The sequence below is a fragment of the Petromyzon marinus genome, chromosome 2, assembly GCF_048934315.1.
Source record: "Petromyzon marinus isolate PM22_M1 ecotype Great Lakes invasive population chromosome 2, UKy_Petmar_22M1.pri1.0, whole genome shotgun sequence".
Taxonomy (NCBI): Eukaryota; Metazoa; Chordata; class Hyperoartia; order Petromyzontiformes; family Petromyzontidae; genus Petromyzon; species Petromyzon marinus.
In genome coordinates, this window is record NC_133668.1 from 20015335 (window position 1) to 20036247 (window position 20913).

Below are 20913 nucleotides of genomic sequence, written 5' to 3' on the forward strand. Positions count from 1 at the left end.
TAAAGAAATATATATTGTAACTGAGACATTATAGGCTCAAATTGCACAGATGACCAATTAGAAATACATATTTCGTAAATGTATTTCAAATAAGGACATGCGATTTCAATTTACTTTAATAGTGCAATCTATGCTTAACTGTATTAATTTAATTTTCAACACTGCAGAATGGATGCCAGAAGTGTAACAATCTCCATGATTGCCTCGACCTTTATAAGTCTGTGTCTACGTTGTCGTGCTTTGGAGTTTAATACAGTTTTGAGTTGAATGCCAGATTTATCAACCGATTTATAAACGATAAAAGCCAATGCTAAAAGTCGAAGTGTCTCCCTGCTCTGACAAATAATGATGTGGTGTCCATCTCCACTGGCAGCACCACCATGTCGGTGGTGCTGCTTTTAGGAATGTCTCATCCCTAAAAGTGGGGCCAGATTTCTGCAGAGGACGTCTATTGTTAAGTTCCCACAATGTTGTATCCATAATATTGATCCAGGAGAGCTTAGTCTGCTGATTTAGCAACATGTTTTAATTTCAACCTTCTGATTCCCCTTCAAGTGCTTCAAATATCTTAATTCAACCAGATACTTAATCTGTAAAAACTGGGAGCTCCAATAAATTATTATTTCAACAGTTGGAGTCCTTTGAAAGAGAATGGCTCCTGCCATAGTGTGCAATTTATGCCATTGACTGAGGGCCACCAACGGAGATGAGTACTGCCAATCCACACGCGTCACTTAATAAGGAATACACTTCTAGAATTGAAGCTTTCGTGACTGCAAGGATCCATACTCTTTGGTTCTATTCGGTAAAGTCACGTAGGTAAAAAATAAAACAACAAAAATCACGACGTTTTGGCCACAACACAAGCGGCCTTCATCAGGTGAAGGGACCAGACTGTCTCGAAGACTGCGCTGGAGTGAAACAGAGCCAAGCTCAGACTACGACCTTTAAGCTGTGTGAGAGGGATTAAGGTGCCTTGACAAAGGAATTAGCTTAAAGGTTGTAGTCTGAGCTTGGCTCTGTTTCACTCCAACGCAGTCTTCGAGACAGTCTGGTCCCTTCACCCGATGAAGGCCGCTTTTGTTGTGGCCGAAACGTCGTGATTTTGTTGTTTTATTTTTTACCTACGTGACTTTACCGAATAGAACCAAAGAGTAAGGAATACACTGTTCAATGAAGAGAACAGATGGAGGAAATTTTTGAATGTACAGCATGGCGATATGCAAATGTCAATGGAGTTTTAGGTTGAAGTAATCAACATAAATTAGTGCTTTTTCTGTTGTATTCTGTGTATTAAATGACATTTGATTTGCTACATTCTGTACGGTAATTTATGGCTCGATATACAATTGCGTAGAACGTATTGTAAACCTCGCAAGTGTATATTTACAAAATGATTAAAACTTTAAAAAGTGCAGCGTACGCATGACTGGCTATACAAACCTGCAAACGTATTATCCTGTTGCTCGTCTTGATGATGTACATTCTAAGTTTATTGAAATCTCTCAGAAATGCATGTGTGCATACTGTACAGTATGAAGGAGTTTTAAATTCTGGCCTGGGAGCATGAATTCCATCAACTAATCAGTGTCTCGTTACCAATTACTTGACATTTTAAAAGTTACATAAAATCAAAGTGAAAGAATCCAATTACTGTACTTGATTACTTGTATGAATACACCCTTCAAATGAACATATGTAAAGATTATTTAATATCATAAACAACAGCACTGCTTCATGATTAACACGTAGGCTTTCGCGACCAATATTATTCATAATAAAGGTTTTTGGGTTAGATCGCTTAGGTATAGATGTGTCGTAACCCTCCACCACACGACACAGCCAGTAACGGTTGACACGTAAACACCGTGCCAATTAGTTACTACTTCAGCCTACCGGGCGATGATGCTGGATGTAATTATCAGCGAAACGTTGTACTCAAATTCGAAATGTTGTGGATTTACTCTCCAACACACTGGTGGACTGAAGTAGTAACTAATTGACGCGTTGTTTACGTGACAAACCTTACTGGCTGTGTCTGGTGGTGGAGGGTGACGACACACTTATACTTATGCGATATAACCCAAAAACTTTTATTATGTTTCATTTTTGTCAGCTTTGTGTCACCCTCTGTTATTCATCGGTTGCTGCTGCCATCACGTTAACACATGCTGCTGACCAGATCATAGCCGTTATTATTTATTTAAACAATAAATACCGTACTCAAATCAAAGTACAGTCATACCCCAGTATACGACCGCTTTGGAATACGTCGAATTTGGAATACGTCGTGTTTTGACGAGAAAAAAATGTCTTGGGATACGGCGTCTTGCTTGGGATACGACGCCTCGCTTGCTAGAACTTGTATGGGTCGGGATGAGTCACCGCGTACCAGCGTAGACCCCGTTCACGACTGAGACAAAGCGCCGCTCCTCAGTCTGCCTGTAGATCTCGTTCAGTGCACAACCCTTGCTGTAACTCTCTGAATTTTCACGTGTTTTTTTTCATTTTAATGTATGTATGCATTTTAGTAATAAGTAGTGTCTAGGTTATTTTTTGCAACCCCATTAATGTATAATATGCCATGTAAAATATCATTCCTTATACTCTGAAACCGATTATTTCCTTTCCTTTTATTTCTTATGGAAAAAAATTCGTTTGGTATTCGTCATTTTCGGTATAAGTCCTCCTACCTTCTGGAACGAATTAACGACGTATACCGAGGTACCACTGTAATAAACCAGTCCCTACTTAGTATCAGTAATTTCCTTAATTCTAAATACTGTCTTATTAATAGAGGTGTAAAGATTTGTCCATTTGCCATTCAATAAAAAAACGATCACGATTCGAGAGTAGTTTTTTTATAGTGGTGAATGTAGCAGCCTCTAGTGGCTGGATGGGGTCATATGAATCCATTTTACTGGTAGGAACCTCCTGGTTACACCACCAGCCCACAGGGCATTATTGTGTCCATCCGTCCTGCATCCAAAAATGGGAGGGGTGGGGCTGGGTGGGAAGGGAAGGGTGGGGAGGGGCTGGGTGGGGAGGGTGGGGCTGGGTGGGGGAGGGTCGGGCTGAGTGTGGGGTGGGAGGGGTGGGCTGGGTGGGGAGGGGCTGGTCACCCCGTGGTGCCCTTATAAAACTCAACGTTTAACCTACTCACGCCGGCTTGTGCCGGGAATATTTGCGGAATACACCACGCCGCCGCTGACCCTGCCCATTGACGGAGCAACCCAACGTTCCTACCAGCTCCCTCCGCAGGAATGTATATTATAACACATACAAATATTTAAAAAATGCATCTATTCTTATCATGATGCATCAATCGTGAGCTTAAGAATCGAAATTGATAAAGCAATGCAGTCGAGAAATCTGATGACTAACATGTGAATTGTTGCACATTTCTGTCAATGCCACTCTGTGTACACCTAATGGTGCGAGATGTTGCTTAGAGCCATTTAGTGTTGAGCGACCATGTCCCAATATTAACAGCATCGTTTTAATGTAGTGATTTGGTGGTAGGGCTGGTGGATTATTGCAAGACATGTTCAGGAGACACCCACCTGCCCGGGCCACAAGATGGTGCCTATTGGAGGCGGTTCTCTCAGAGTGGATTTTAATTGTCTCCTAATTTGTGTGAATTTTCTCTGGGCATCCTGATATCCTCCTGAATTAAAAAAACCTCAAAGGAATCGGCCAAATATCACAAGCAAGGCACTCATAAAAATGTTAATCACTCGACCAGGCTATCCTAAGTGAAAAATTAAAAGTTTCTCCCTGCTCAAATGAGTATTTAAGAGTCACTAAACTCTAATGTTAGCATTGAGCTTGCGGTGGAAATTCTACATCCCTCTGGCAGGGCCCGGTTTGTCCGCAGGTCAATAAAAATCGATACCCTATAAAGTGACACTCATTTTTCTAGAGCCCAGAAGGATGATCAGCTGAGTAAATTTTTGTTCAGAATTTGAAGACTCAACCTTCCAATTGTGAACTCAGCCCTCTATTTAGAGCCACTCAGCCAGTTAAATAATTAAAATATTATCAAGAGGTCTGTTCGGCAAGGTAGCAGAATGGTAGAGGGCATGGCCTTAAATACGAAGTAGTGCTAACCTATCTGAATACTGGTTATCAGTTTGACTCATGGACTACTATAGCATGAAAATAGCTGGGGGAAAAAATCTCACCTCTTTTCTCACATGTGCCTTTGGATCGGATGCAATGGGCAGGACTTGATGTAATTGACATAACCATGGCATCCCACTTGGTGTGGTTTATAGGGGCAAGACACCTTTTTTTAAAGGAGCCCAAGTAATTCTGAAGGGCTCCAGCTAATTATATATTTTGTATCGATTCATTAACTCAATTGGATAATCGTCCTCGCTCTCATCTAAAGTTTATGAGTAAAAATCTCATTAGTAGGTTGGCTCTTCACACCCCCCCCCCCCCCTCCAGAGTTTATATAAAATTAGTATTACATTGTAAATAACCCCACCACGTGCAAGAATGTGTAATGTCCACAACTGGCTCAGGACTCTAATCGGCAGATGACTACCACCCACGAACGGGAAATTACAATTTGGCGTCGACTTTTAAATTGTGTCTGGAAGGCAGCGCTCTCAGCATGTTCACATTTTGGCTACACCTTCCTTTGGTAGACCTTCTGCTATTTGGGCTTCTTGTATGAATTGGTGAATTTTGAGTCCGTGCCCAAGAGGAAACAGCACTTGATGCGCTTGACATTTTTCAAGTTTCACGTAGGTTATGTAAAGCGGAACAACAAAAGAGACTTGCGGGCATAATCGTACCACAGTTACAAAAGTGTCAGTCTTGGTGGCGGTTGCTCTTACGTAATGAGAAACACGTTCTAGATTACAAAATAGTGTAAATGTTCAATATCATGCCCCATGTATGTGTAATGGTTCGACAGAGGCGCACACACTCGTGTGGAGGCAACACTCTTTATTTAACACAACTGCAGCAGAACTTCAACACACCCTACACATAGGGTGGTTACCACCGTCCTACTCTCGCTAACATTCGGGTACTACTTGGCGTGGCTAAGCCAGGAGGGCTTCTGCTTGGCCACGATGACTGGAGGCTTGTCTCTTCAGAGTCTTCATCCCAGGCACCAACAGTCCAGCTCTGCGCGGTGAGCCCGCTTATAAGCCTCTCCGGCGTGGCCAGCCACACCCTGACCACGCCCCCCTTCTCGATCCCTCAAGAAGGCTCCACTCCCTGACCACATGACCCCCAGGGCCCCCGGCCCCCTCTTGGATCCGGTCACGTGTCCAGCCGGGGTCACTCGGAGTGCCACGGGCTGACACAACCCCCGTGGCACCCATCAACAGCCTCCATACCGAACAGGCAGTGACGTCACACATACAGACCCACCATGACAGTGACGTCATGTATATACGGACCCGACATGGTAGTGACGTCATATGTCACTACATTTGTATATATGTTTAGCTTATTTCGCACCGTATGTAGCTAACCGTGCAGTATCACTTGGTGAATCTAGCATCACTCGCTGAAGTAGCAAATCAAATCAAGTTTTAGCTTAACAAGCTCAACATGATAATTGTTTTTTTACCCTTTTATCTGGCAACAAAACTGACACCTTTTTTTACAAGGAGTCATATTTGCATTGACCACAATACCTGCGGTCGGAATGCAAAAAAACACAACTCTGATAATGTATGCCTTTTGGCGTCATCTGGTCCAACACCATGTGAGAATAGGCTCTAAGAAAAGCTGTCTTGGGTGTGGACCAATAAATTTCAAGAACAGTGCATACATTATCAGAGTTGTGTTTTTTGTTTGCATTCCGACCACAGGTATTGTGGTCAATGCAAACATGACTCCTTGTAAAAAAGATGTCAGTTTTGTTGCCAGATAAGAGGGTAAAAAACCAATTATCAAATTTTGTTGCTGGCAAAGGAGGTTCCAATGGTGTAAAAGCTGAACATGATCCATGAATATATGAATCTATTCATCTATTAGTCGCTTTTTGCTGAAGTTTTCACAAGCTCCAAAGTAGGGATATCTAGCCCTTGAAATTACACTTAAGCATACGATGGCAGTTTCTAGCTGGGTATGTCTCATTGATGAGCTCTTATGAGGGTTAAACACATCATAGTCTGCATTCTGCAGGATAATGCCATACTGGAATGCACATCAGCTGAAATATTGAACTATATTTGTCAGTGAGTAACAATGTATCGTTTTGTTTCTAACTCTGTCTGGAGCAACATTTTCTTTATTTAATTAAGCAATAAATATTTACCAAAGGTGATAACACAAAACCATCTTTAGTAAATATTTTTTGGCTTAGATCGCGTACGTATAAATATGTCTCGATTTAAAGCTTTCGTGACTGCAAGGATTCATCTTCTTTGGTTCTTTCGGTAAAGTCACGTAGAATGAGAATAAAACAATAAAATAACACAATAAAATTCTCACGACGTTTCGGCCACAACGCAAGCGGCCGTCTTCAGGTGAAAGGAACAGACCTGTCGGGACGACAGAGCTTCAATGAGCATTGAGGCTCTGTCGTCCCGACATTGAGGCTCTGTCGTCCCGACAGGTCTGTTCCTTTCACCTGAAGACGGCCGCTTGCGTTGTGGCCGAAACGTCGTGAGAATTTTACTGTGTTATTTTATTGTTTTATTCTCATTCTACGTGACTTTACCGAAAGAACCAAAGAAGATAAATATGTCGTTAAGCCCGCCACCACCCAACACAGTCAATTAGTAAGGGTTGTCACGTAAACGAAATGTTCCATTCATTTACTACTTCAGCACACCGGTGCATTGGAAAGTAAGCCCACTACATTTACAAATCAAGCACAACGTTTCGCTGGTGATTACAACCAGCTTCAGATGTTAATATTAAAACCCTAAATACTAATGCTAACCACAATCCTAGCTCCAGCTTAAGAGTCTTGTGTAAGTGGGCTTTAAGAATCATTCTTAATATAGTTTAAATTTACATGTCTTCCTTTTTGGTTTTATTCACACAACTTGCAATTTACATTTGACACCCTATATACATATCTGTCAATTCCTTATCAGTGCCTACCTTATTACAGACTAATTCAGACGTTAGTGGTCACCTCGTGCCCGTATAAATCTCAACGTTCATCCTACAAAGTCTCATCACAACAGAAAAAACCCAAACAAATAGACAAAAACAAATGTTTTGCCCGTATTGAAACGGCTATACACCGCATGGACCTGAAAACTCAATTTCCCTGCACAAGAATACGAGTTAACCTCATAGGTTGAAAGGTATGTATATAATACACCAAGCTAGAAACATGCAATTGTTTTTAGATGTTTTATATATATCCAATTGTTTGGTATCTTACCACACAACAGTTAATAAAACGGAGGTATTGATATTAACCAATATAAAACCTTGTTTTGCAGGGTTTACATGTCAACATGACTCAAGAGTAACACTTATCTAACAACACAAAAGGCGAAGGCTCACTTAAATTATATGCATCCATTGTCCATGCGAGAAGGCCTACTTTAATTATACATCTCTGTGTGGGTGCAAACCACAAATTACATTGCTTAAAATCTTTGTTTTAATACGTCATCACATTTAGCACATTCATATATTTCAGAATCTTGCACTCACCTGGATGCCTACTCACTCCTGAGCAAAATAATTCAGTAAAGGAATAAATTGCTTCATTAAAGTCGATGTATATTAATGTTGTTCGTTTGGTTACTCAGAAAGATTTGCTACTTATAAACACTGTACTCTTTTTCTTGATGGCCGTGCATTGAGATTGTTGGCCAATTCATGTTGGAGTATGATTACACGTAGGAAGAGACTAATGTCTAAACAGAATGCTCACATATGAGAGACTAACACGGAAACATCCATACAGCTAGGCCATCAGACTTTATACTTGCCACCTCATAGCCTTGATGGCTGTATAGCTCCCAAACATGATAATCTCTTAAAGATCGACCAAACCTACCTTCTGGAGCACAAACATCCATAAATACAGTGAATGAATGTGTGATGGCAATGCGAGACAGTAATTTCTTCTTTTAAAAATAGCAAAAATACCACCATGAGTCTGCGCATTCAGGCGTGAGTGCACAATTGCTGATCTAAAATATAAATAAGAAGTGCAGTCGCGTGTGGGTGATATATGGCCGCAGAGAGGTGGGGTGCATTTTTGGTGGTGCACATTGCCCCACATCTTGCACCAACATGGAAGGCCCTGGTGACCCCTGCTTTATGACCTAACCTGCTCCTCCACTCGACCTCAATCATTCTCTCTATACAGTATATGTTCAGTTATGCAGTTTTTTTATGGCTGGGGTATAGCCCTGTTGAAACTTTAGGCTCTCCCAAATGCTACGCCGCATGCCCAAATCAAGTGACTTTGAGGTGGGGCTGGTGGATCGCACAGAGACGAAGCGATTGTTCACGAGTCATCAGATCTCAGGCTTGTGAGCTGGCCAGGCGATTGCAGTATAGTCGGGTAGATTTGTGACCTATTTATTCAGATGCCTCCTGAAAAATAGATTGAGCTCGCGGCTTTTTTGAAGTTTTAATCCTGGCCAGTGTTAAAACATCCCATCATCAACACCATCCATCGAGGATGAGTAAAATGAGTACCACCGCTGTCAACAGTGTATAGACCAAGTTCCATCATAGGAATGTGGAATTTTCACGATTGGTCCCAGATTTCCATCAGTAATGAACACGACAAAAGACTTTTTAGAGTATGGAAACACTTCGACCTTTTTGAAAGTAGTATTTCAGGATTATTAACACCTACCAACAGACCTTATTTAGCGCATCATTATTTGGTGATTATTCAATAATGACTGATGGTTACTCAATGAGGCTGCCACAAGGCAGCACAGTATTTGACATATAGGATGATGGTGGTGGTTGTGGCGCTGATGATGGTGATCATTGGTCAATAATATACAAAAGAAAGGAATGTGTTTTGATTTAATAAAATAATGCAAATTTTCTACGCAAATTCAATCATTAAATTGTGTTAAAAACTTTTGATAAAATTGAGTTCACCACTGAATGATACTATGAGCTTGTATATATTATTAGCTGGTCAGATTGCTTACCTCACGAGCCCAGTCCTTCACTTCGCCAGTTTGGGTTTTTATGCATTGAATCACATCAATTGAAATAATGTACAATATTTAGAATCAATCCCAGGTAAATGCCAAACAGATTCTACATTCTCCATGATGAAAAAAACAATATTAGTCAATAAAATCCTGATTCTGAATTGTAACGATTTATTGAATCATAGAGGGAGTCAATTACACAATTTTGGGTAAATTATGGCTACACGTGTCTCTCTTAGAAAGAAGGTTTATGCATTCTGCTCTGCTCTGGTAAAAGAGGGCAACCTGAATTTGATTGATTGAGCAGAGAAACCTACAGATTGCACATGCCATGGATTGTGACAGAATGAACCATCAGCTTCATAGGCACAATTGTGCTCAGATCTGCAATGATTACTCTTGATTATCCGATTAATAGGTTACCTAAGATAGATACATGTTTTAGATCAACCATTATGATTGATAGAGCAATAAAACAGTATATTTGCACGCTGCTGATCTACAGTTCTAACCCAGTGTTTGGGTGCCTGCTGATGATTCAGCACATACTTATTTAAGCACAATCGTATTCAGAGAAAACGTATTTGTTGAAAAAAACAAGTGAAATCCAATTCACTGAAATTATTTATTAATGTGTCTTCCATGAACTGTATACAGAAAAGTATACATGATGTCTATAATCCATTGTTTCAAATATTATAATTCGACATCCGTTTCAGTCAAGTCAATGTAGTGACATGCACACACACTTGGGAGTATTAAAATTTTTATCATTTTATAAAACAAATTACATCAGTATATCAAGTGTTATTTTTATAAATTCCCAGAGGTATATATTGTAAGAATCGCGTGTGTGATTGCTTCAAATTCTACTGTTATGTGCTGTTGAATATCGATCAAGCTTTTTGATTTAAAAAAATAAAACCCCTTAAGTATAAAGGATATGTTGTGAACATGTTTATTCCAAAGTTAGAAAAGCTGTCGAATAATAATACTAACTATTGCATGTAATAAAGGCTCATGCGTATTAAATAAAACAATTTTAACGAGCAAAAAAAAGTCCATGCCAAAAGCATAATACAGCAGTTAATATAAAACATGGACAAGAATGCTTGGATCCAACAATTTCATTCAAATGATAATGCTGTGGGAGGAGTTGTAAAATGAATTGTAGAAATCTTTGCAACCTTTCACCTGCGTGCATTCCCATTCAAACATCTTTATTCCTCCAGCGTGCAAGGTCGACCAATGGCATGTGTTAAATTTCGATTTAAAGCTTTCGTGACTGCAAGGATTCATCTTCTTTGGTTCTTTCGGCAAAGTCACGTAGAATGAGAATAAAATAATAAAATAAAACAATACAATTCTCACGACGTTTTGGCCACAACACAAGCGGCCTTCTTCAGGTGAAGGAACAAAAAACTGTTGGGACGACAGAGCTCCAAATGAAGAAGGCCGCTTGTGTTGTGGCCGAAACGTCGTGAGAATTTTATTGTTTTATTTTATTATTTTATTCTCATTCTACGTGACTTTACCGAAAGAACCAAAGAAGACAACGGCATGTGTTTGAGTCCAATGGACACGCATATGTCGGTATTTAGATAACTGAAATAAAATCCGAAGCTTGCACAATATACACTTTACTCAATTGCAAAACGATATTATTGATGGTTTTAATACAACACAATATTTGTAATATTCTCAGTTTAGCCATTATGATATTAGTAGGAATGTGCAATTTTAGATGAGTGCATTATGACCAATTCCACAGGAAACACAATTACAGCATCATTTTTTTGTCTGAATGTTCTCACACAGCAGGTTTAAGTGATGAAAAAAAAATCGCCTCTTTTATGGCTATATCTAATATGCATGCATTGCTCTTGTAATCGCGTTACAGTACTGTACTATGAAATGAACCAGATGCAAAACAGTGGTTGGTAGGCCATGATGTGTCAATTGTAAAAACAGCAGATGAATGGTGCGTTTCTGTCTTGTGACATGACTTAAATAACCCCGAAAATCCCTCCGCACTGTGCCAGGCGAAATTGTTCCTAACATAAGGGTACTGGCGCCCGCCATGTGAATTTGGGCTTTACAAACTGGAATCGGGTCACCATTGGAGATAAGTACAGCCCAAGTATTATTTTGCATGCCCTGTTGTACGATTCAGATCACAAATCTGCCCTGTTCCATCAAAATGACTGGAATGTATCACCTTTTTTTCTTACTTGCATGTTTTTATTTAGATCAGCAATAACATTCCAAGTGTGCTCAGTTAACATTATCGCTCAGAACTGAACTCACACTCTTTCCAAAGTTGGTATAACCACAGTCTTATCTGGCCGAATGGGATACAGAATAATGTACAGGACTATCTATACACGTAATAACTGGCCAAAATTTCGTGCAAATGAAGCAGTGCATTGTGGGAAATCAAATAAAGAATTCGACCACCATTCTGTCTCCATGTAAAAAAAATGTAATGTTTTAGTCTCAGTCTATTGACTTTCTAGACTAACCAACAGCATTTGTCTAAACATGCATTGTGAGATCAATACCATTCCTTGCTAACTAGACGTGTATTCATGTTGGGTAGCACTTAATATTCAGTGGCAGTGCCTTTGCTGTTTTGTTGAGGGATATTGGCCCCGTGTGACATTGACGAAGGTTTCATTAATACGTCTGTGCCTTTTCAGTGATGGGGGGAGTGCGGGGGGATACATCATGGTAGGCGGAAAAAAATGTTGAAAAGAACCCACCACATTAAAAACGATGACAAAAAAGTTACGCCATCACTCACACAGGACGCGTAGTGCATGGTGGCATCGAAATTCGTCACAGTGTACCACACTCGTGCCGCCTTGTCTGACCAGTGCCCTCTACTTTAATTTTCTTTAGCTAATGGAACAAAATATTAATGTTTGAGGAGATAAATAAGAGGCACTGGCTGCAGATGATAGGATCCTTGTACCCTGCCATACCTCTCTCAAACTATTTCGGCAAACTCCTGCTGTAGGCCGTGTGGCCAGGCATTTATTTTGCTCCAGCACACGCAGCACGTCTGAGATTGGGTGAAGCTGAGCGGGCAACATTACAAAGCACAAGGAAGCATTTCCGTTTCATGTCACAGAGCTCAAGAGAAATGTGTTTGTCAGTATCCAAAGCAACACAAAATGGAATGGGAAAGTCAAATGTCTCCTTACAAAAATAAGTAATGGGGGCAGCACTCATATCAATTGGTAGCCCTGAGCCACTGGTGGAAATTGCATAGTTCTATGGTGAGGGTCATTCTCTCTTTATGATACAACTATGATTGACTTCCTACAAAGTGGTACTGATGAGTTCTGGACTCCCTGATGAGTATCAGCACTCGTGCACCTTCCAATTGCTCTAACCTAAATTCCATATTCTATGATATACTTTAAACACACACATTGCATGAATGTGTAAACACAAATATGAAATCATATTTCAGCCTCAGAAGCTGCCAGGACAAGTGCTGTTAGCGAACACATAGTAGAGCCAGTAGCACATCAGCTACAATCCAGGCAAGCACAGCATTCCAATGAAAAGGTTCTGAGTTAAAATCCCGTTCGGCTTCCAATTCCAGTTCATCATCTATCTCGAGTTGAAAAAAAACGAGGAATATGACAATAGGTTTTTCCACTTTTTTCTGGCAACAAAACAGGTGTTAAGGTGTTAAAACACCAAACTGAAACTTTTACAAAGAATCATGTCTGCATAAATCACAATACTTGTGATCAGAATGCAAACAAACACAAAAACACACTCTGATAATGTATGCATTTTCCTTGAAACTGATTGGTCCACACCAGAGACAGCTTTCTTTTGAGCCTCGTCTCAAACGGTGTTAGACCAGAGGACGCATCATGGCCTTTTGGCATCCTCTGTTCCAACACCATTTGAGACGAGGCTCAAAAGAAAGCTGTCTCTGGTGTGGACCAATCAGTTTGAAAGACAATGCGTATATTATCAGAGTATGTTCTTTTATTTTTGTTCGCATTCTGATCACAAGCCATGTGGTTAATGCAGACATGATTCCTTGTAAAAGGTTTCAGTTTGGCGTGTTAACATCTTAACACCGGTTTTGTTGCCAGAAAAAAGGGGAAAAACCTATTATCATATTTTGGTACTGGCAAAGGAGCTCCCAAGAACGAGGAATACTTAACTTCACGAGAAGTCAATAGGCTGTCGCCTGTCATTAGAATGTGGAATTCCACCGCCAGCTCAGGACAGCCTGTGGAGATGAGTACCACCTCTTTACTTATTTGAGCTGGGATACACTTTGACGACTAGTTCCGGACAGGACAACGTGTGTTATATACTGTATAACTAACACGCTTACTGTACCTTCTATTTATTGAATAGGTCGATGCTCCCGCTGCCATTCGAATTCTGACTCACACAACAGGAAATGCAATAGCCACCTTCCCTAGGGCACGTGTCCACTTTTTCATAATATGTAACGGCATTATTATTTCTCAAGTGAACAATCCCTGGGTTAACGATGTAAAGACGTGGTCATACATTATGTATACTCTTCATTATGGGTGGAAATGGAAAAAGGCACGTCACTACAAATAAAATCAGAGCTAATGACTGAGAGCTGCAGAGCTCTCAGACTGGTTGGCTAATAATAATCAGACGGCCAGATATCTACAAAGACACACAATTTTTCTTGCTATGATTGTAATTTACTGCTCGCAAAAAAATCGTATCCTTCAAAAATAAGCTAAATGTCATTGAAGGATTTTAACACGTAGGCTTTCGCAACCATTATTATCCATAATAGAGGGGTTTTTTTTGGGTTAGTTCATGTAAAAATGAATGTATTGTGAAACCCACCACCACCCCACACAGCCAATTAGTAATGTTTGTCACGTAAACAGAACATGCCAATTCGTTACTAGTACAGCACACCGGTGTATTGGAGGGTAAATCCACAACATTTACAATTTGAGTACGACGTTTCACCAGTAATTACAAATAGCATCATCAGGCAACAGCCAGATTTGTGGAGAAAACCACCTGTTTCGTTGATAAACTAGCTAGATTTTTGGAAAAACAAAACATCCGAGTCGGATTTGGCACGGTACATAAAATACTGGAACTAATATCTGGTACTAAAGATGTATTACCGAAGCTATCAACAGAATGTGTGTACCATATTAATTGCTCTTGTGGCAAATGCTATGTTGGTCAGACAGGACGAATGATTAGCATAAGACTAAAATAACACCAAAGGAATATTCAATATTCCCCAAACACAACTGTCGGCAGTGGCAGAACACACGTGCCAACACGGACAATCAATTTATTTTGATAATGTTGAAGTTCTGTACAAAACTAGTTACTACTGGCCAAGACTAATTAGATAATCTATTGAAATTTAGACAAAAAAATATATTTAACCGTTCGGATAGCTACAGGCTTAGTGCTGCTTGGAAGCGAATCATCAAGTAATACACTATATTCTTAGCTCTTTCGGTAAAGTCACGTTGAAGGGAAACAATAAAACAATAAATTACATATAAAACAATAAAAATTCTCACGACGTTTCGACCATAACACAAACGGTCATAACACAAACGGTCATCATGATGATGACCGTTTGTGTTATGGTCAAAACGTCGTGAGAATTTTTATTGTTTTATATATAATTTATCGTTTTATTGTTCCCCTTCAACGTGACTTTACCGAAAGAGCTAAGAATACGAATTACTGCAGTCACGAAAGCTTTAAATAAAAAAAGCAATACACTGTTGAACTGCATGCCTATACAGGTCACCACTCGTCAATGCCGATTAACTGTGAGCAGACAATAATAGGTACTGCGATTTCCGTGTACATAAACGACAGGAGGTACAAGAACATTGTGCATGCATCACGTGTATGCATAATGTATGTTGATTACCATATGAGTAACCCAAACGGTGATGGATATCCATTGTAGTTTTTTATGAATTCATCAACCCCCCACCCGCCCTGACCTTCACACTTGATTGGCTCACAAGTGACATCACATTTATCCCTCTATTTAAGAACGAAACAGGAGGATTTCTCCACAAATCTGGCTGTCGCCTGATGGTGCTAGATGTAATTGCTGGCCAAACGCCGTACTCAAATTGTAAATGTTATGGATTTACTCTCAAACACACCCGTGTGCTGTACTAGCAAAGAATTGGAATGTTCTGTTTACGTGACAAACCTTACTAATTGGCTGTGCGGGGTGGTGGCGGGTTTAACGACGCATTAATATTTTACGCGATCTAACCCAAAAAAAAAACCTCTTGTGCCACTGAAGCAGCATCATGCTTCCGCAGATTTTCTACCATCCCTGTTGATAACCCTTTGCAGTTGATTTGGGGTTGTCCAAAGGTCCACACGGTTGGAAAATTACCCACATCAATGCTTACAGAAGACCTTGATTAAGTAAGCCACACGAAAATAAAGTGTCAGTATGACATCCCATGTTGGATTCTGTTCATTAGTTGGTACCCAATTGTGAGCGGAAACAAAAAAGGCAATAAAATGTATTCGTGGATGGTCACAAAATATAGGTCACTCGTTATGTTTCAGCACAATCGATGCCTCCATATCCCTCACGTTGTGCGCTCAATGGGATTTAACCCCGAGTGTAAAGTTCGCATGTTTTTAATACTTCATTGAGAATAGCACCATCTAGATATTTCCTCAGCCTTCTACTTGTTGGCAGCTGTTAGCCTTGGATTGCCAAGAATGTTTGCCGTGTCCAGTGCAATAAAAGATTAAATATAAACAATGGTTTTTTTTTATTTTTGCCTCTGCACTGTCTGGGTGTTTCTCTGAGCATGTTGCCCGACACCGTTTTCTCACTGGCTTTGGAAGGTCGAAGTCTAGTAAACGCCATCATTGACAGCATTGTGATTTGCATGGTGGGGTTGCCCAGTTGATATTGTTGTAATATTCTCAATTGAGACTGTTGTTGTGCCGTATTAAATCGAGTATACATTTTTTTTGGTTTTCATTTATGTTGCTAACATCCCAATGCTAAAACATTGCATCACAAATAGTAAATCGCCCCCCCCACTGCGAAAACCTGACATGTCTGTCCTCAAAGAGAGTTGAGATTGTGTAAACAAATATAATACATACAAAAATAATAACATGACACATTCGTGTGAGTATGCTAGGTATCACAAGAAAGTTTGACAAACATAATATTGCTGCATCAAAATCAAACTAAACATTTGTGTATCATGTTTATGGTCTCAGCCTGCTCACCACGATGGCTTATTCCAGCCCTGAGGACTACCACAAGCGTTTAGTTTGATTTTGATACAACAAACACCTAAAGAATGTAACACGGTATGTGTGAAGTTTCATCGCCTAATGTGGAAAAGAGGCAATAAAAGGGTCCTCAAAAAGCGGTGCTGTGAAATAATTTTCCAACATACATTGAAGAGCTGTTCACCGCAATGGCTCCAAATACAAATTTCTCATGAGATTATCCTGATTGCACGGTTGAAATGTAATTGGGGTAACATAAAGTATATTGAGATGGAAGCTTGAGACTAATAAACTCACCACACTAGAGACCCTTTGTCTAAGGAGGGCCATGTGCATGATCGTAACGACCTTACCTGGCATGCACTATAGCTGGGACGTGTATTCGTGTGTTTTCACGATATTTACAAGTTACTGTGCACAAATAAGTACTGTGGTATATTGATATCTTACGGAGTTAAAATATGGATGTGCTTGACCTGCCATTTGAATGTGGACATTCCACAGCTCGTGTCACGAACACAGATGTGCATTGCTTTAGGCTTGTTTGACTCTGACTTGAAATTAAGCAATATCGATATACATGAGAATGTTGACTGCTCATAGCACACGACCTGCAAGTATCTAACCAGCAGAGGCACATGCAATCTTTCTGAACCTTTTTTTATTTCATTAATAATTTAAACTTTTAAAAACTATTCATCCAGAGATCGCAATGTGCTGTACAGAGCTAAACAGCAATACAGTTTATAAAGAAGAAAAAAAAACAATAACAGCACCAAAGTCAAGTGAAAAACACCCTACCAAATAGTCAAGAGAAAGAAAAATTAAGCTCACGGCCTGCCGCTAAGTTTATTTGCATGACTTCCAATATTTAGCCATTGGGCTGTTATAAATTAGCAAGAAGTCCGTTATAACTACGAGGTAGCAAGAGGTCAGCTATGAAGATAAAATTAGGATTATTGAGCTATTCTGACAGCCATCATTGTTATACGGCATACTCCGGCAACCTCCGATTATTATCATCATGGTTCTTCATCGCACGTGAAATGACATATCGTTGTATTGGCATTTTGACCACTGCTTGTATTGCAACGCAAACTAATCTACAAAACACACAAGAGCGCTGTACAACTTAGAAAAGAGATGACAGGGGGCTGTCTAAACATGTTTTGTTGGCACACGCTTTATCTGGTAAAATGTTATGGCACAGATAGGGATACATCCTTCACATTTTGTATCCCAGAAGAACATTTCCCTTAAGCGTTTCACACTTTTCCACGAAGTAAATAAATGCGTTTATTGTCCGATATTATTTCTACAGTCATCGTAGCTACGCATCTGAGACCACATTTGTTCATATTTTGAAATTTCTCAGTGTAAGCCTGCACAGACATAGACAGACTCACAGATAAATACACATTTTGCAAACCATGAAGAGCTTCTCTGCCATGTGATATGCTATATGTGTGTGTAGCAGGGCATCTGGAAATGTGGGTCCCCTGCTGCGATAAAACGAAAAACTCAACGTGTCCGTCAATAACACTGCCTTTAAAGGAACACATGTAACGGTAGACGTTTCTAGAAATGTGCCTAGTTTTGCATAGCGGTGTTATTGATGAACATGGAAAGATGTGTTCTTATATGTGCTCTTACACCACTGTCAACGCAGCATCACCGAACAATGTGTGGACGAAAGAGGTCACATGACGGGATTTATGAAGTCATGCTTGAGCGAGTCATTTACTGCGTTGTTGTTCTCATTGGAGCGTTCATCTCACGGTATGACATAATTGCAATAAAATTGAGAAACAGAATAGAGAACAATCTAAAGATCTAAATTTTGATTTAAAGCTTTCGTGACTGCAGGGATTCATATTCTTGGTTCTTTCGATAAAGTCACGTATTTTATTTATTATATTGTTTCCCTTCTACGTGACTTTACCGAAAGAACCAAGAATATGAATCTAAAGATCTCTCCATGAACGTGGAAACTCCACGCAACAATGGTTACATACTCTTGGGTTCTTTCGGTAAAGTCGCGTAGCACCGAAACGTCGTGATTTATTTTATTTTATACCTACGTGACATTTCCTGCAGTCACGAAAGCTTCAAATCAAGATATAACAATGGTTATCAACATGAAACGTTGAGCAGCATATCCACGATACAACCACATTGGGCTTTGACAAATACATATGTTTAGACAATGTTTTTGCTGCCAAACTTTACCACACTGGTAACTGCAGGTTGGTGAAGGGAGCACGCATTTGTTCGTGCCTCTCAGTATGCGAATCCTGTGGGTGCTGTTATACTTCATCTTGCACCTCCGATAAGCACGGTTTTATATATGGTGCAAAACAAATTCAACATCCATACATTTGCTCCTCAGGTCTCAGTTCCTTACGCCCTAAAAGCTCTCAAGCTACCTCACAGCATCAATGCACTGCCCCGCTGAAGAAGCGATGGTGATAACGTGCAGAGAGGCATTCATCCAGCAGTGTCTGACGATGTTGATGGAATATTTTAAGTACTATTATTCTGGTACATCGGACTTTAAACTAGCTGACGAGAAAATCTTAAATTTAATAGCCACGATCAACTGAGCCACAGCCACAGGAATGGCAAAAAAAAGGGATGTTCCTTATGTAACCTGTGGTTAATATGTAACCAACCGGATGTCACAAAGCTGGCTGTGAAGAATACAGCACCATTATCCAAAGCACAGTGTAAATGCAGCATGATAGTTAATTGAAAAATAACATTCAAAAGTACTGGAGATGTGAGTGGTTATTGGAATGAGAGGAATGGTGAATGTACACTAGGTGGGAAGGGGGAGGCTTGTAAGTTCTATCTAAACCTGGTCCAGGATACTTTACACAATGTGCTAACAGCTTTGCTGTGACAATATTGCTGCTGCTTTAGGGTCGGCAAATTCCCTGAACCCCTGCCGCAATATTCCTTTAACAACTTTTTGCCGTTCCCCTTCACCTCTCCTGGCCAAGCACCTCCCAGCGCTATGCTGACACGGATTTGGTTCCCAAACATTGACACTCGGGCCAAGTTGTATCTGAGTCTGCAATGACCTCCCATGCGTAGAGATGCTGGTTGCAGTGTAGTGTTGTCTACGTCACAATCTCACTTGCTTACTGCAACACAACAGTCAATTCTGGAGAAAAGTGTCGCTCGTTGTCTTTGTTATGATGGGCGTGTGTAGGGGGCCGTCCATAAATGACGTCACGCACCTGGGGGGGGGGGGGGGTCAGACATTTGTGACGATGTGTGACGAGGGGGGGGTGTTTTGAGAAATGTGACGTCACATCAAAATTGGCAACTTTAAATAAATATAGACAACACGTTATATTTAATTAAATAGACTTTTTAATAAATGTTCTCTCCTACAACATCAGAGTGCAGCGCCACATTAAATACGCACTACAATGACAGTAGTTTAAAGCGATTTGAAGCATGTTTGATTTTTTTTTGGAGGGGGGGGGCAGAGCTTTGTGACGTCATATTTGAGGGGGGGGGGGGGTCTGACTTTTTGTGACGCCGTATGACGATGGGGGGGGGGGGTCAAAAATCGTCCAAAATCGCGTGACGTCATTTATGGACGCCCCCTAGGCATTTGTGTGCACGCTAGTATTAGAGTGTGTGCATATATTAACCTAATGGGGAGCGGTAGTGTAGCAGTTCACGCGCTGTACTAGGAACCCGGCCACCTGACTTTGATTCCCCGCTCACGGCCAACACCAAGAGAGGATGATTTTAACCGGTCCTGGGCCTCCCCTAAGTCGACTCAGCCTCAAATGAGCATCTGGTGCGGTGTGTCAACATGGCCACGGTACACCGCCTCGCGTACCGTGCAGACATTCGTAGGTGTTCGCTAACAGCACTTGCCCCAACAGTCTGTTAAGGCTTTCCGGAGGATCTTTGTCTTTGCCTTTTGTGCATATATTAACTTATGTGTACTCGGGAATTAGCAAGTATGTGTGTGAGCACTATTAGCCATTGCCCATGTGAGTTTGTGTGCTCAATGGTAGGGCTTTTGCAAAGCATGTTTGCTTGAGGTGTGATTTGAGTCGAGAAAAGGCTGTGAAGCAATGGCTACAGTATCCATGTTTGTTGAAGCATGCACAGTTATGCTGGCCTATTGACGCTCATGGTACATTAGTCAGAATCAGTTTCAGCGTCTGAGAATATCTTTGTTCAGATTGTGCTGTCTCCATGATTTACATCATACACAGAGACGCATGATAATAATGCTGTGCCTCTTTGGGATATGCATGCTGAAACACGTAAATATGGCAGTTGTTTTCTCTTTATAGCAAGGGTGAATGAGCAATACCAGTAATCACAGCAGCAGGACTGCGGATATCATGTCGGTACAGTAGCCTGTATTCACAATAATGATGTTAGAAGTGCTCTAAATCATCATCAGCAACTGTGACAAATTCACTGCTGGATGAAGGCCTCCCAAGCTACCGCCACCTCCCAC